Source organism: Metopolophium dirhodum, chromosome 1 (assembly GCF_019925205.1).
Source record: "Metopolophium dirhodum isolate CAU chromosome 1, ASM1992520v1, whole genome shotgun sequence".
Taxonomy (NCBI): Eukaryota; Metazoa; Arthropoda; class Insecta; order Hemiptera; family Aphididae; genus Metopolophium; species Metopolophium dirhodum.
In genome coordinates this window covers 56396036-56411280 of record NC_083560.1, presented here as the reverse complement: position 1 = coordinate 56411280, position 15245 = coordinate 56396036, and the positions used below count along the sequence as shown (strand labels likewise).

The 15245-nt window shown below is 31.2% G+C and overlaps 1 protein-coding gene across 1 annotated transcript in view; it reads right to left on the bottom strand.

Moving 5' to 3' along the window:
- The window catches only part of LOC132934401 (ETS-like protein pointed), a 56256-nt gene extending 53657 nt beyond the window's left edge, over positions 1-2599 (bottom strand). The window contains exon 1 of the mRNA XM_061000710.1: positions 2028-2599. The gene's annotated coding sequence lies outside the window, so the exon portion shown is untranslated. The remainder of the gene's footprint in view (positions 1-2027) is intronic.
- Between the last annotated feature and the right edge of the window lie 12646 nt (positions 2600-15245).

Genomic DNA, 15245 nt, shown 5'->3' with positions numbered 1-15245 from the left:
GTACGGGTACGCGCCATGGTTAAGTAACACGATACTTGAATGGGTGATATCGCGGTAGACGGCAGACACATGGAGAAAGAGAGATTGAGAGAGAAAAATAGACAGAGCGGACAAGTGAGAGGGACCGAGTGAGAGAGACTTCGGCGGCGACGACACGGAGGGGTACAACACTACCCACCGAACGTAGTAGACGGATATTGTAAGGAAAAAACGACACACGACGCCGTTTTTGTGCTGCTTCCCAGATGACGGTCGAGTGTGTGTATGTGTGTATGTTTTATGAACATGTGTGTGCGTATGTGTGTAAAAGAGTAGATACTTGGCATGACAGCAGCACCAGCAGCAGCAGGTGTGCAGAAGGACGACTACGTCATCGGTTGTATATAATATTACAATGCGTATAGGTGGTACGTTCTAGGTGGTAGTATAGGAGATATATTATGCGATATAATATACGGGCGTGATCTATTGGGACGAGTACAAGAGGCAAGGGTTTTGTATTTAATTTTTCGGACTATTGAATTTCACTCACGTTTGAGTTTAGCACACCGGCGAAGATTCCATTGATTAAAAAAAATTGAACTAAAGAACAAAGTACAGTTTCATAGACTCAACTTCGTGTTCGGGTGTTTTGTCGATGGTGTGGAAAGTGGATAGTATAATTAAAAGTTGAAGATAAAACAATAGAAAAATAGTATTTACACTATTTAGAGATAATAAGAATGGTGCCATTTTGAACAATCCAAACTACAAACTATACCGTCGTAAATAGCGTTATATTAAAAGTTTTTTTTAAACCTTAACTAGTTTGTATCAAATATAATATTGACTAAAGTCTAAAACACTTGTAATATATTTTTTTACTTAAGTTCTTCGTGAAATAATTAAATTAAATTATATTATTTAGTGCTGGATAAAGGTCACACATAAAATATAAAATGTTGTTCTAGCAATACCAGCGACAAAGTATCTACCCTGCAATTTCTTTTGTAGGCCTTTTATATTATGTCAATCATAACCTAACATAAACAGCACTACGTATATGGTTTATTTTGTAATAACGTAAAAATGATCATTATTCGAATAAGGGTTATTAAAGCCTGTATGATATTAAATCCTGGATCCTTACACTCATATGTACTGGAGAATTTTACCAGATACAAACATTAGAATTACGCTATTGCCTTCCTCCAGATGTTCGGAGGGCTGTCGAGGTCATGTATCCGAGAATTTATCAAATAGCAACGAAAAAAGACCACTATAATGAATACGATGCCCTTGGTTTGGAATTGAATTTGAGTAGGTATTAATGTTTTAAATATAAAGATGTAACTGCATTTAAATCATTTATATTATCTATTACCACAACATATTATAGAGGATCTTAAAAGTTCATCCCTCAGTTCATCCCCAAAGCCCAAAGCTCTATATAAAATTAAATATTATGGTAAATTGTTAACAAAATTAATTGAGATACATTTCACATGAAAATTATTTTTGAATGTACAAAAATATTACTGTGCACTTGACATAATAATATATTATATAAAGGTAATACCTAATAGTTTGAAAATATATGATCTATAATGATACTTGTCATTCGGTTAAGATATTCTAAAACATACACTAGATACACATTACACTCTAGTACCTATAGTGTGTTGTGTACACTTGTGCTGTCGTAACTATTACATATAGATAAGATAACTGATAATCGAGTTAATTATTTTGATACGACCAACAGGTGTAAGATGCCTTATCGCTTTAATAGACGGGTGGTTCATGTTATGTTAAAAATACGTTCAATATTCAGCGTATTTGTTACGTATTATTTGTAATTTTTCTGTTTTCACCATGAATCACGATAATAATATAATATTATAGCAACAAGAATGTGTAAAATGTTTAAAATTCTAACGAATAATGATAAAAACACTGACTTTATGTAATGATAACTTAAAATCTACAAGTTCGTCTAACTGTCAAAGAATAACACTATAATTTGAAAAATATGTAAAATGTGTTACCTATAAACCCAAATCAACTGTAATCTGTAGGGCAGCAATAGACGACAGCAATAGATGAATATTCGAAACAAATAAACAACAATAATAATATTGTTATGAAACGAATTGGTGACCGTCTCGTTTTGTTGCACTACGGTCAGTGTAATATTTGATCTGGCGATTTCATTGTGAGCATTTGTATTGGCGGTCTGTTCTTAACCGTTGATTAACATATTTTCTACATGTATGGTCTATATGTATAATATACATTCGGTCGAAGAAAATAAAACAAAATTCGCGAGTATAGGTAATAATACCTAATATATTAATATACTTTGATTTGATATATAATCAAACAGATAAGATAAAAAAGGTTAATTAAAATTACGAGATAAAATTTTAAAAAATTAACCGGACCGATGCGCGATAATAACCGCGCAACCGACAAGTGTATAATATTATAATATTTTTATTATGTACGCTCGCTGACGACACGCACGACACGCAACAATAAAGACGGCACGGCAAAGACTACGGACACGACGGCGGCGAAACGATGAATGAGACGGACCACGGACGTTGCGTCGCGGTAGCGGCGGCGGCGGCGAGTATTGCTGTTGGCCGGTTTCCAGTCGTCGTCGTCGTCGTCGTCGTTCTTCGGTCGACCCGTTGTTCGTGTGGTGGGGTTGCGGGGAGCTGCGGTGTTTTAATAATAATAATAATAATAATAATAATAGTAATAATAATAATAATAATGACGACGACTACGACGACGATGTAAGTTGTTGGTGTATAATATAATATACCATATTATTATATTATTATTATTACGAGTATATAATAATAATAATAATAATGATAGTAATATACGCGTATATACGAGAAACGGCGATGACCGTTATCCGCCAGATGGCGGACCGTGCGCGATTCTCCGCGCAAACAGGTCTTTCGGAAACACGACACGCCGAGCCCGGCACCGGCACCGCCGATATCGCGTAATATTATATTCGTTACGGCGAAACGCGTTGTGTACAACTAGGTATATGTCATCTACGCGATTCCGGCGCACGCGCGTCACGCGAACCGATGTATGAATGAACGGACGACGGACGAGAATCACGTCGGGCGGCGGCGGCGGCAGGTAAGTCTCGTCGTGTACCAAAAAAGCCATCGCGCCGATTCCGTAACCCGTTCGTTAGGTCTGTCCGCGTAGTAAAAGATTTCTGATTCGTCAGTCCGGCCGATCTCGCATAATATTATTATTATACGCTCTCACCGTTATAATAATAATAATAATAATAATATACGCGCGGTTGTAAACTTACGACCAGGGTTACTGCCGCCGTGCGTTCCGAAAGACACTTCTGCCCTCTGCGTGGGAAGATTATATTTTAACCGGATTCGCATGATATTTTACACATATTATAATAATACAATATATACCTGCCTAGATTGTATCTTAATATTATTTTATGTTCAAAAGTATATTATAATACACGGCTGTTGTTCTTTTATGACAACCGCAGGTACCCACTACACGTCGCGTTCAATTCTATTGTGGACGAATCGAATTTAGATGATACAGAAGCACTCGGTGTATTAACAAATATGTGTACCGGAATATTGTACTCGCCTTATATATTGGTATTGTTGTCGCACGCTGACATTTTTATCACATTTCCGTATGGTAAATTTAGTATTTTTGTAGGGCCATATATAGGATGTAGGCATACTACTACAATATATACTGTTTGGCATTCAACTTGACCTTATTCACTAAGTATATTATTGTACTATATAGTAAAATAGGATGCACTGAAGGAGAATAAAATAAAAACGGACATGGTGAACCAAAAAAATTCATAAAATATAAAAGATACAAAGATCCCTGCTGTGGCATTGTGACAATAAGTATTAAGCAGGCCAAGAATCTATATTCGCATCAGCATTCACAGCATATAGGGTAGTCCCTTATATTGGACACTGCAGTGTCAGTGAATTAACTATTATTGTATACATTTAAGTAAACTACCCATTCTATTTGAAAAACAGTTTTGAATTGAACTGGGTTTACTAAGTCGTTTTTAGGATTATTACACACTAATTTATAAAAATAGTTTATTTACGAACATGTGTGTTTGAACTATGATTTTCAAACAAGTGACTTCATTCGAACTTCAGCCATATGCTTACCCGTACAGGCGATCCAAACACTCAAAATAACGCCACACAAAGCTTTAGAATTCATTATCATACAAAACAATAAAGGTCCACATAAATAGGTTATATATAAATTACTTTATTCACAGTTATATCATTAAATATACTTATCATAGACTGAGAAAGTTTTCGCTCAGAATCATTTTTTGTATATACAATGATTTTATATCTATATTTAATACCATTAAATTGATATTAGAATATATTTTTATTTAATTATAATTTTAACAATCTGTGATTACTGATTTGTGATTAGCTTACAATAAGTGAAATAAATTATTAGATGGTGGATATCGCATGAATGATGAATTATACCCATTAGTAAAAGCGCTAAAACATGAATATTTGAGCTATTTTACATTTTTATTTATGTAGTATTTTTGACATAATATAAACATCGACAATGCTTCGAAATGGGGGGAGGGGGCATCGATTATACTTTCAGATGCAATCTTTTTAACTATTGGATTTTCGTTTGTAGCAAGTTTGCAATGCAGGAGTATGACGTAGACACGTAGTGTACCTGTACCATCTACTATAGCTAATACGTCAAATGACTCAACTCGATATTGACGTCTTTGTTTGGTATACAACTTGATACACGAAAAGGAACTCTGGTGACTTGACTGAGGGTTTTAGATTGTAATGTTTGGGGCTTTTTAATATTTAATGGTTTCACTGATCCTCAAACTTGTATTACGCAAGTCCATAGTGGTTTGAAAAAGAGCTTGTAAATAAGTATTTTATTATTTAAGACGTAAGTTCGCGTGTTTTCATGTTCGTAAATAACGTAGTCGCCTGTTAGGTTATGTCTGTCATTTAGTAGTTTTCTTTTAGTGTATATGTTTGGTGCCCGCTGTCCAGGTGAAGCGGCGGTCAAATGTCAGTCCTATAAGTAACGAGTACTTTGTTGCAGTTGGAAAGGTTGGTGGTTAAAAAGTAAGTGGGGACATTTTTCGAGTTGTTGAATGAAACTGCAATATTGTTAAAATTTGCGATGCGCAAACGACCTACCAAATTTCTTACCTGTGGTACTAATGATGCGCAAACGACAAACTCCGAATATTAGAATATGAAAAAGAAAACAGATTGTAGAGATTTCCCAGTGGAAGGTTTGCGTCATGAATTAGTTATAATAGAATTTCTAAAACCAAATCTAATAAAAAGTTGTAGAATAAATAAATATTATTTAGGTATTATATAACTATTTATATTCATCTATGGGGATTATGGGCAATTTTTTTTAACATTGATTCATCGAAATTGTTAGCAAGTTGTTTTTAATACATTCATAAAGTTCTAAAGCAAAAGTGACGCATCAATAAATTAATTGAAAAATAAAAACAAATAACAATGTTAATAAAATACAAGTCCTTAAAAATACATAAAATATTATTTTTATCTGATAATAAAATATATTATATACAATATTGAGTTCGATATATACTTGTAAAATATTCGTTTGGAATATTATGTTTAAATTGTATAAAACAATTTATTTATACTTTATACCGAAATATGTAAAATTATGGTTTACACAAATATACCGGCTTAGAAACTACCAAATGAATATTTTACCTTAGTCATAAAGAATGAATACGTTGTAATCTATTATGATTACCAACATATTATATCAATATAGGAGTGTCTTTTTTTTATAAGATGTTGACTTATAATTAATAATTATAATATGCATTATTTATATTTACTGATATGGGTGTATTTATAGTTGTATTATATTTAAATATGTAGGTAGTATTAGACATTATCAAGTCTTAAACTTTTTTAGAGTAGACTATGGTCAACCTCGGCAGAATGACATCGTTGTCTGCAGGTGACGTAATATTGTGTATATATAAGTAAAATAACTAAAGTACAGTAAATAAAAAATTAACAATAAATCAGACGCATCGATTGCTTGTGTAAATATTGCAATCTGTAATGTTTTCATTAGCTATTAAGGGTACGAAGTACTAAACCGTTGTAGGTATGAGTATACATAATTAACCTTAAAATGCCTAGTAATTAGTTAATATGTTTTAATAGTTGTGTAAAATCAAAGAAAAGAAAGTGGCATAATTTTATTAGCAAATAAATCCAACTGATAAGTGATATACTGATATCAAAAACTTATAATTGGTTATTTAGTTATATAATTTTTCAATGCTTATTAAATAATTATCTCTTAATAGTCAATTTATATAATATTATGCATATGGTGTTTAGGTAGCTATTGCCAATCAATAAGTTGTGATAAATTATATTGACTATACCTACTGAATAGTGATTAAATAAAAGTTCAACTGAAATTGTAATTTATTGTTTAAAATACGAATACTGAGAAAATGAAACAACTAATTATTTACTTTTATCTACATTAGTGTATATAAATATTTAGAAACAAATTATGATGACCAATACATTTTGATCACGGTGGAATAATATAAAGGATTCGTATACTATTTAGTATGTTAGTATACACGGCTATAGAATGATTGAGAACGTTATACCTTTTTGGCCGAACGATTGAGAACACCTAAAATTAACAAAGAACTTACCTGACCCAAAAACCCCCCAAAAAGAATACGATTGAGAACGAATTTACGTGCAACGTTGCCATATAATTTATTTGGCTATTGAAAGATTCAGTTAATACATATTCTTAAGAAAGTCATATATAATAAGTTTAATTTTATATAAATATAAGGGCACCTAATAATATGTAATATATAATATGATAAAACATGTAAAATATTATAATGTAGAATTTATAAAAATATGTATTATACAGAATGATTTTTTAAACATGCTCACCTCCATTTATTCTGATTTTTGAAATTCCTGATAATTTTGTACAACTCAAGGATTGCCCTGGGGCGCGGGCGATACAAACTTCAATTTGTCAAATGGAAATCCCCCTTATTTAGTATGACGTGATTCTCATTAAAATGTTAATGTATCTAAAATTCTAAATCAAAATTCTAATAAGTAGTTTCTGAGTTATTAAAATGTTCATACTAAGGAATAAGGATAATAATCCTTAAATATGGTTTTAAAAACGTATAAACTATATTTAATACTAGATGTAGTATTCTGAGTATTCATTATACTTAAATCATTTTTACAAATTATTTATATTGATAGATCGATAGTAATAAAGTAATTACTCTAAGTAATCATCTAAGCCCCCATCTACTTAACCTATTATCATAGGGTATAGACATATTATTATCCTTAGTAACTTGACCCTGTTTTATCGTAGATATTTTCAATATTGTTTCTTCTTGAGTTTCAATTACGATTTTAATAACAACATATTATATTGCTAAGGTTGGAAAAAAATTAAATATCGAGCGTTCTCAATCATATTACCAAAAATAACGTTCTCAACCGTGTCGTGTTTTAGCAGTATACACATATAGTGTTTTTAATAAATAAAAATGTAAAGTGAGGCTAAATATTTAAGATATTCTTACGTCGAAGAACTTAATTTTTTTTTTTTGGTTCATATGTTTTTTTTCAATCTGTTACAAAAAAAGAACAATAAGAACAATTGATGGTTTATAGGTTGAAATAAATAAAAATAAAAAGGCAGATTAGACAGACTGTAGAGGCCTCTCAGTGGAGGTACTACGACATGAGTATAACAATACCAAAACGAGCAATTCAATACATTTATTTAGATTTTAAACTTAGTTTCAACTACTGTCAAATTGACACGAGTACCTACTAAAAAGGTTAAGTTGGGTTAGGCTAAGTTTAATATTCATAAAAGCTAAGATTTTGTTTGATAATAATTTATCATATTAACAGCTTGTATATTTCTTAAACTCAAAAATTGAATTCAAGAATAACATATAAAATGTAAAATCATACATGACAATTATTTTTTAGTGATTTAAAATTTGAATAACAGTGAATTTTTGTAATTGTATTTTAATATGTTGAGATTATTTTTAAATTTAGTTTATAGTTTCGTGTCATTTGAATTACTTGAAATTTTGCTACAAGGTTACTTGGCAGATGGCGTTAGCAATTACCATATTATATTTAAAGAAAAAATGAAATTAATAGGTTTGAATTAATTTAATAAATAATAAATGCCGGCGTTTAAGACATATTATATTCCTGTTATAAATAACAGAATCCTACATAGATGAAAAAAAAACAATATTCATGTTTCATAGAAGGATCCTATTCATTCCTATTTTCATAGGCTGTATATACTATTGTAATAATATACTCTGCATAGACGTGCGTGGACTTTTAAATTAGATGGTGCCTTATGTAAAATGTTGGGCTCCCATATTAATGAAAGGTAACATTTTTCATAATATGTACTGAAATTCAATTGTACAATTACGTCATATAAAAATAATAATGAAAAGACAATTTATCATTAAACATATTTAATTTTCATTTATTGAGGTTGACCAAATAAATGCCATTTAACAGATCCTCGATTATTGCGTGAATAATTTCTTTTATTCCACCATAATCATTTTTTGGTGTTATTATTAAATAGTAAGAACATAATAGATGTAGAATGTAAAGGATTAATTATCATATCACGATTTTTTACAGTCTAGTGTCTACGAATTTGTTTAACATTAAGTTAATATAAATCATTTCATTCACAAGTAAATGTAAAATCTTTGTTGTGGCTATCTATATTTTATATTTAACAAGGAAACAATATCTTATTTAACCTAAACGCTTAAAAAAAATAATCAAGTAATAAAGGAGCACTTTGGAATTTGGATAGTTCTTATGTTGAGTAAAGGATGGATACACTCACACTCTCAAACGCGCGCACGCACACACACACACACACACGCACACACACACACACACACACTCACACACAACCAGGACAGTGATAGTATCGATTTTAAGGGGTTATGTATAGGCAAATTTGTTAAAATATTACATTAACGCACGAAATTCCGATAGTGATGATACCTACATTTAAAAGATATAGGTTTTGAGTTTTGATTGTTGTAAAATTACGAAATTAATTCTATGCATTATTAAAATGTTCAATTTAAATGTTTTACTTTACCTAAACCCACCATAATAATATATCAATAAAATTATAAAAATTATGAAAATATGATAAAAATGATAATTTATCATTATTACTTAGACCTGTTCTCCAGTGGTTTAAGGGTGGTACATCCACGATTCTATTTCCAACGTACCGATTAATCTAGTAAAGCGATAAGGATTCTGAACACAGATTTGAATTTATCGTCAAGTCTTCTTGAGATTGACTTTCCCACATTTTTGATTTTTTTAATATATCGTTTTTATGATTTTTTTTTTTTGGGGGGGGGGGGGGGATAATATCAAAAATGTGGGAAAATCGATCTCAAGTAGACTTGACAACAAATTCAAATCTGTTTTCAGAATTCTTATCGCTTTACTAGATTAATCGGTACGTTGGAAATAGAACACGTCTATAATCCTATGTTGCACGTGTGTTAGACAAAGACAGAAAATCGCCGCTTCCAACCCCCTTAAATATAATAATAATTAATTAACAAATACCAAACACCTTATATTCGTATAAGTACTCATAGTATGTAAGTTTCCACTTTATGGTAGTATTCACGAATACCGAATATTCGTCATCGTGTACATCGGTTAGATTAGGTTAGTGTAATTGCTCTTTTTGTGCTACTTATAGGTCTTATACATATTTGACTCGTTTCAGCTTTTTTTTCGATTTATGTATAACATAATTTTTTGTTCTCAGGTAAAGCAGCTTGAAAATGTAATATAATTTTCCTCGTAGAACTTAGATGATTTATTAAATCACCATAATATACAAATTATATTAATTTCAATAAAAATAATTCTTTAAAAACTTTACTCAAAAGTTCCTTAAATATGTCAAATATTATTCTTATAGATAACTCCTCAGAATTATTTTTTAGAATACGATGATTTATTAATGCTTTTAAATTTAATATCACAATACAAAAACACAAAGTTATTGATATGATATCGTTTTTACAATTCAATATGACCAATATACCTAATATATGATATTCATTATATCAAAATTGAGGGGGGGGGGGGACCTAGCCCGAGTATTCTGGTCTTAGACTTCACAGATATTTGTAACTAATTAAATCTTTTGTTGTCACGTAATAATTATTTATAATAGGTACTTACATCAAACTTATTTAAAATCGAAAAATATATAATAAAATAAATGCAACCACTTAACACATATTATAGTAACATAATAATATAAGTCAATAAAAATTTACAAGATTTACAAGATCTTAGATTTATTATAAATATAATATTATCTTAATTCAAATAATTAGATTTTCTGTCTTTGTCTAACACACGTGCAACATAGGATTATAGACGTATTCTATTTCCAACGTACCGATTAATCTAGTGAAGCGATAAGAATTCTGAAAACAGATTTGAATTTGTTGTCAAGTCTACTTGAGATCGATTTTACCACATTTTTGATAATTATCCCCCCCAAAATCATAAAAACTATATATTAAAAAAATCAAAAATGTGGGAAAGTCAATCTCAAGAAGACTTGGCGATAAATTCAAATCTGTTTTCAGAATCCTTATCGCTTCAATAGATTAATCGGTACGTTGGAAATAGAATACGTCTAAAATCCTATGTTGCACGTGTGTTAGACAAAGACAGAAAATCGCCGCTTCCAATCCCCTTAATATTTATTCATTATTTTATTCGCCACCTTCTCAGTCTCTCACAGCTTGTCGGTAAAAAGGATTCGATGGCGTTACCAGAGAGAAGTAGATATTCGATCGCGAATAGTTTTAGTTTATGAGTTTATGACGAATAGGAAATGACTCATGCAGCGAATTATATATACTTCAAAATTTGATAAATCATGTAAATGTACGATTATTCGAATACATTTATCTATAAATATGAATTACACTATAGTTGTAAGAACCTAGTTTAAATATGTTCAGTATATAATACGCAAAAAAATATAATAGTATTATTGTGTTATGTTTTTGAGTGAGTGAGCAGGTAAAAAAATACCATAGTATATAATTGCCCCCTGTATTTTTCGGTTCCTAAAATGGGTGTAGTAAATGGCACCCATAGTATCTAAGTGACCTTGAATTCATCGATATCTATTTAAAATACTGTTGTTCATTTATTGGTGTTAAAGTGTATCCCTTTAATTGTTATGAATTTATGATATAAGCGATATCAATGACTTTACGTAATTACGATTTTAAGTAGGTAATATTTTAGTAATTGTTTTCGTCCAACAGTGCACCACAACTCAACATGGAAGTACATTGTATACGTACTAGATTTAAAAAGAAAGAAAATGTGGTTATAATTGTACATTAATTGAGTATTGTGCTAAGCACTTCCTTCAACTATTTAGTGTTCATATGGATATTTTAACGGACACAATAGTCTATTCAGAATAAAAGCACATCAGATTTACGTGACAAAAGACAATTCACTTGTTATATTTTAAACACATATTTTATTTGCTGACTTTCCTCCGAATATTTGGGCATCGGCGTCCGCAACATTAACTCGGACTATTAATGCTAGCCAATTTTTTCACGGCCATTTTAATAAAAGCTTTATTTATAATCCTAATCCTCATATTTACAATTTTGAGGTTATTATAATAATAAAATAATAGAGTTGCAAACAACATGGACAAACGTATACATTTTAAGTTTAATTTGAATGTTTAGCCCTGCAGCGCCTAGCAATGTAATGTCTCTAAAACAGCGTGTTTGACACAAAATGTACAAAGTTCTAACATTTATTTAGCAGGTATGATGATAGTAATAATAATAAGCAGATAATTTAATATGATGAGTTTTAATCGGGGATTGAAACCGTTTCAAATTTAAACGGTCACGGTTTCGGTTTTTGAGATCAGTTTTCTACATTTTCTGGTTTTGGTTTAGATTTTAGATCGGGTTTTCAAATTTATTGGTATCAAGAACGGTTTTTGGAAAATTTTATTTTATTTTCCTGTACCTAATAACTAGACCCGGTTTTACTTTTTACTATCTATTAACTATTAAGGGCTGAGTCTAAAGCCCTAAAATATGTTCGATTTGTATAATTAGTGTAGGTACATACTAAAGACCTGCACAGGCTGGGCTTACCCGGACCGGCCCGGCCCGGACGGACTTTGGGCCGGGGCGGATTCTATAAAATGCAAGACAGGCCAGGCCGGACCTTCAATCAGCATAAAAGTTACGGGCCGGGGTGGGCCGGACTTTTCTTAAATAAAATCCTTAATAATATTTTAAAAGTTAGTTATAATATATTAGGTACTTAGTACTTACTACTTAATTTGTTATTCAAAATACTGAGTATATTGTGTGATATTTGTTAGTATTTGTATTTTGTATGCTCAACATGTTGGTGAAATCAGAATTTACCTATCTTACTTACTTTTTATGTTATTGTTAAGTAAGTAAGATAGGTAAATTCTAATTTTCTTCTGATTTTCTTGAATACCTACGACCTTTGGAGGTTATGTAAATTAAAACAGTTACCTACTACCTACTACCTAGTACCTACATTATTATATCATTTAAAAACAAAATTCTTTTAAAAGAATAAGAGGTCTCTTCTTAAAAACTACAAAAACTTCGGACTGGGCTTTCTCAAAAATTATTTTACGATGGTCATGATGGACGAAAATATATGAACTTAACCATGCCGTGCTTAATCCATTCAATTTTTAGATAGGTATTGGGCAGGACCAGACAAATAAATAAAAAATGGGTCTACCCGTGCCAGGTTTACTTACGACAAAAACTATTCACGGGCCGGGCCGGGCTGTAAAGTATCGGCCCGTGCAAACCTTTAGTACATACAATTTAGCAAATTTACGTTCAGCAGAACTAATTTCGTGTTGTTAACTTTAATATGTTTTACCTCAGGCGCGGACTGATAAAATAGGGCACGGGATGTTACACAATTTAAAGGGCAAATAACAAAAATTGTTGGGGTGAATTTATTACATGTAGATTATTTATAAAATATTAATATATATATATATATTTTTTATTTTGTTTTAAAAAAATATTGAATATACGTTAAAAACGTAAATAAGTACCAAGTTACAGCCAACTTTCAATCAAAGTTGTACAATATTATAGATTACTAGTAATCGTAAGTTGGTAACAATCTGCTGTTCATTAGGTGTCTAGAGTCAGATTTATGTGAGCACTAATATTTGGGTACAATATTTTTCTTAACTAAGTATCCAATTTATGATGGATACCTATTTACTATTTAAGTAAACATTTAAATGTAGATAAACATAACAGACGCATAAGGTGTATAGCTGTAGACGTTACTTTGTGTCAAGACATTTTTTAACGCCGAATTTGTATCATATAGGTATACCTTATACCAGGCCAACCTTTTTCCATATTGTGCTAAATAATAAAAAGAAATTGAGAATGTGCAATAAAAAATTAACACGGTGATCATAACATTATTAATGTTATTTTGACACAATATTTATTTAATATTGAAAAACACAATTTTAGCAATACTCAAAAATTATATTTCATTTAATTTGACGCTAGTGTGCCATTTAATAACATCAAATGTGCCGCAAAAGGCACGCGTGCCGTGTGTTGGCCACCCTGCCTTATCCCATACACCCGATATACCTACGATCTTATCCGATTGCACCTTGATCGGTTACAATATAATGTCACTGCACTACCGCAGAGTACAGATACGCGTTATATATATAGCCGTATAGATTATAAATGAATAATTCAAAGATATACGACAAATGATAAATTTACATTTTTCATTACAATTGCAGATAATGCACAATGATATAGGTACATCAAATTATATTTATATATTGTACCTTTTAAATTATATATTTACATATTGTACTATTTGTATTTTATTTTGTCACTCGGCAATATATAGGTTATTATTTAACCTAGCTAAGCTTTACTTAAATTTTGTAAGTGGTAAGCCTATAATATGTATTTTCTTTATATATAAAATGACTTGTCCTGAGTGATTCATCATCGCCTAGCTGGAACCACTGAAGCTATGTGTATGAAATTTGGACTGTAGTTTTGTTTTGTGATGTAGACACCCACTAAGAAAGGATTTTTTTTAATTCCAACCCTACAGGGGTTAAAAGGGTTAAATGGGGTAAAAATAAAAAAAACCATCTAGCCGGAAACACTGAAACTATGAGTATGAATATTAGTCAGTAATTTCATTTTATGATAAAAAAACCCCCTAAGAAAAGATTTTCAAAATTCTAAAAAAAACTAATTAATCACAATTTTTTCCCAAGCAACTCCTGGTTATTCAGCTAGTATAGTATATATCACATTTATACACATTTGTATGATTCACACTTTAAAATTAATATAAATATATAATATATAAATATAACAAATTCTAACAATAACGATCGTACAGGAGTGGGCACATTATGTATAATATTATGTTTTTAAAGGGAACATGTGTATGTTAAATGACTAATTACGTCTTACCTTGACCGTACAGGCGATGATATAGGCGCTCGCAAGACCGAGAAATAGGTATAGGTACAATACTCGTATCGCCGGAATGTCGTCCCACTGATTGATATCACTGCAATTATTGTTATGCGCTTGACGGTACGGTAACACGAAAATGGTTTGATCAAGAATAGTTGAGAATCGGACGGACGTGGGGAAACCGGTAGGCGCGGACGACCGTTTTCCAGAAGACTGACAGACTGAAAACATTAAACATTGTGATTATCAGACGGCAAGTACGCTTCAGCCGAGTTCACAACTACATAGTCTGTCGTGTCACGTGCCTTTTATCGTATTCTGATTGGCCATTGCAATCATGGTATCTGTTAGTAACCATGATCTATTGGGAAATTTCCAGAGTTGAGGGGAACTCAACTTTGGGACACGACACGACAGACGACGTAGCTGTGAACCCGTATATGAGCAGCTAACGGCGGTTGTCGGAGTTTAC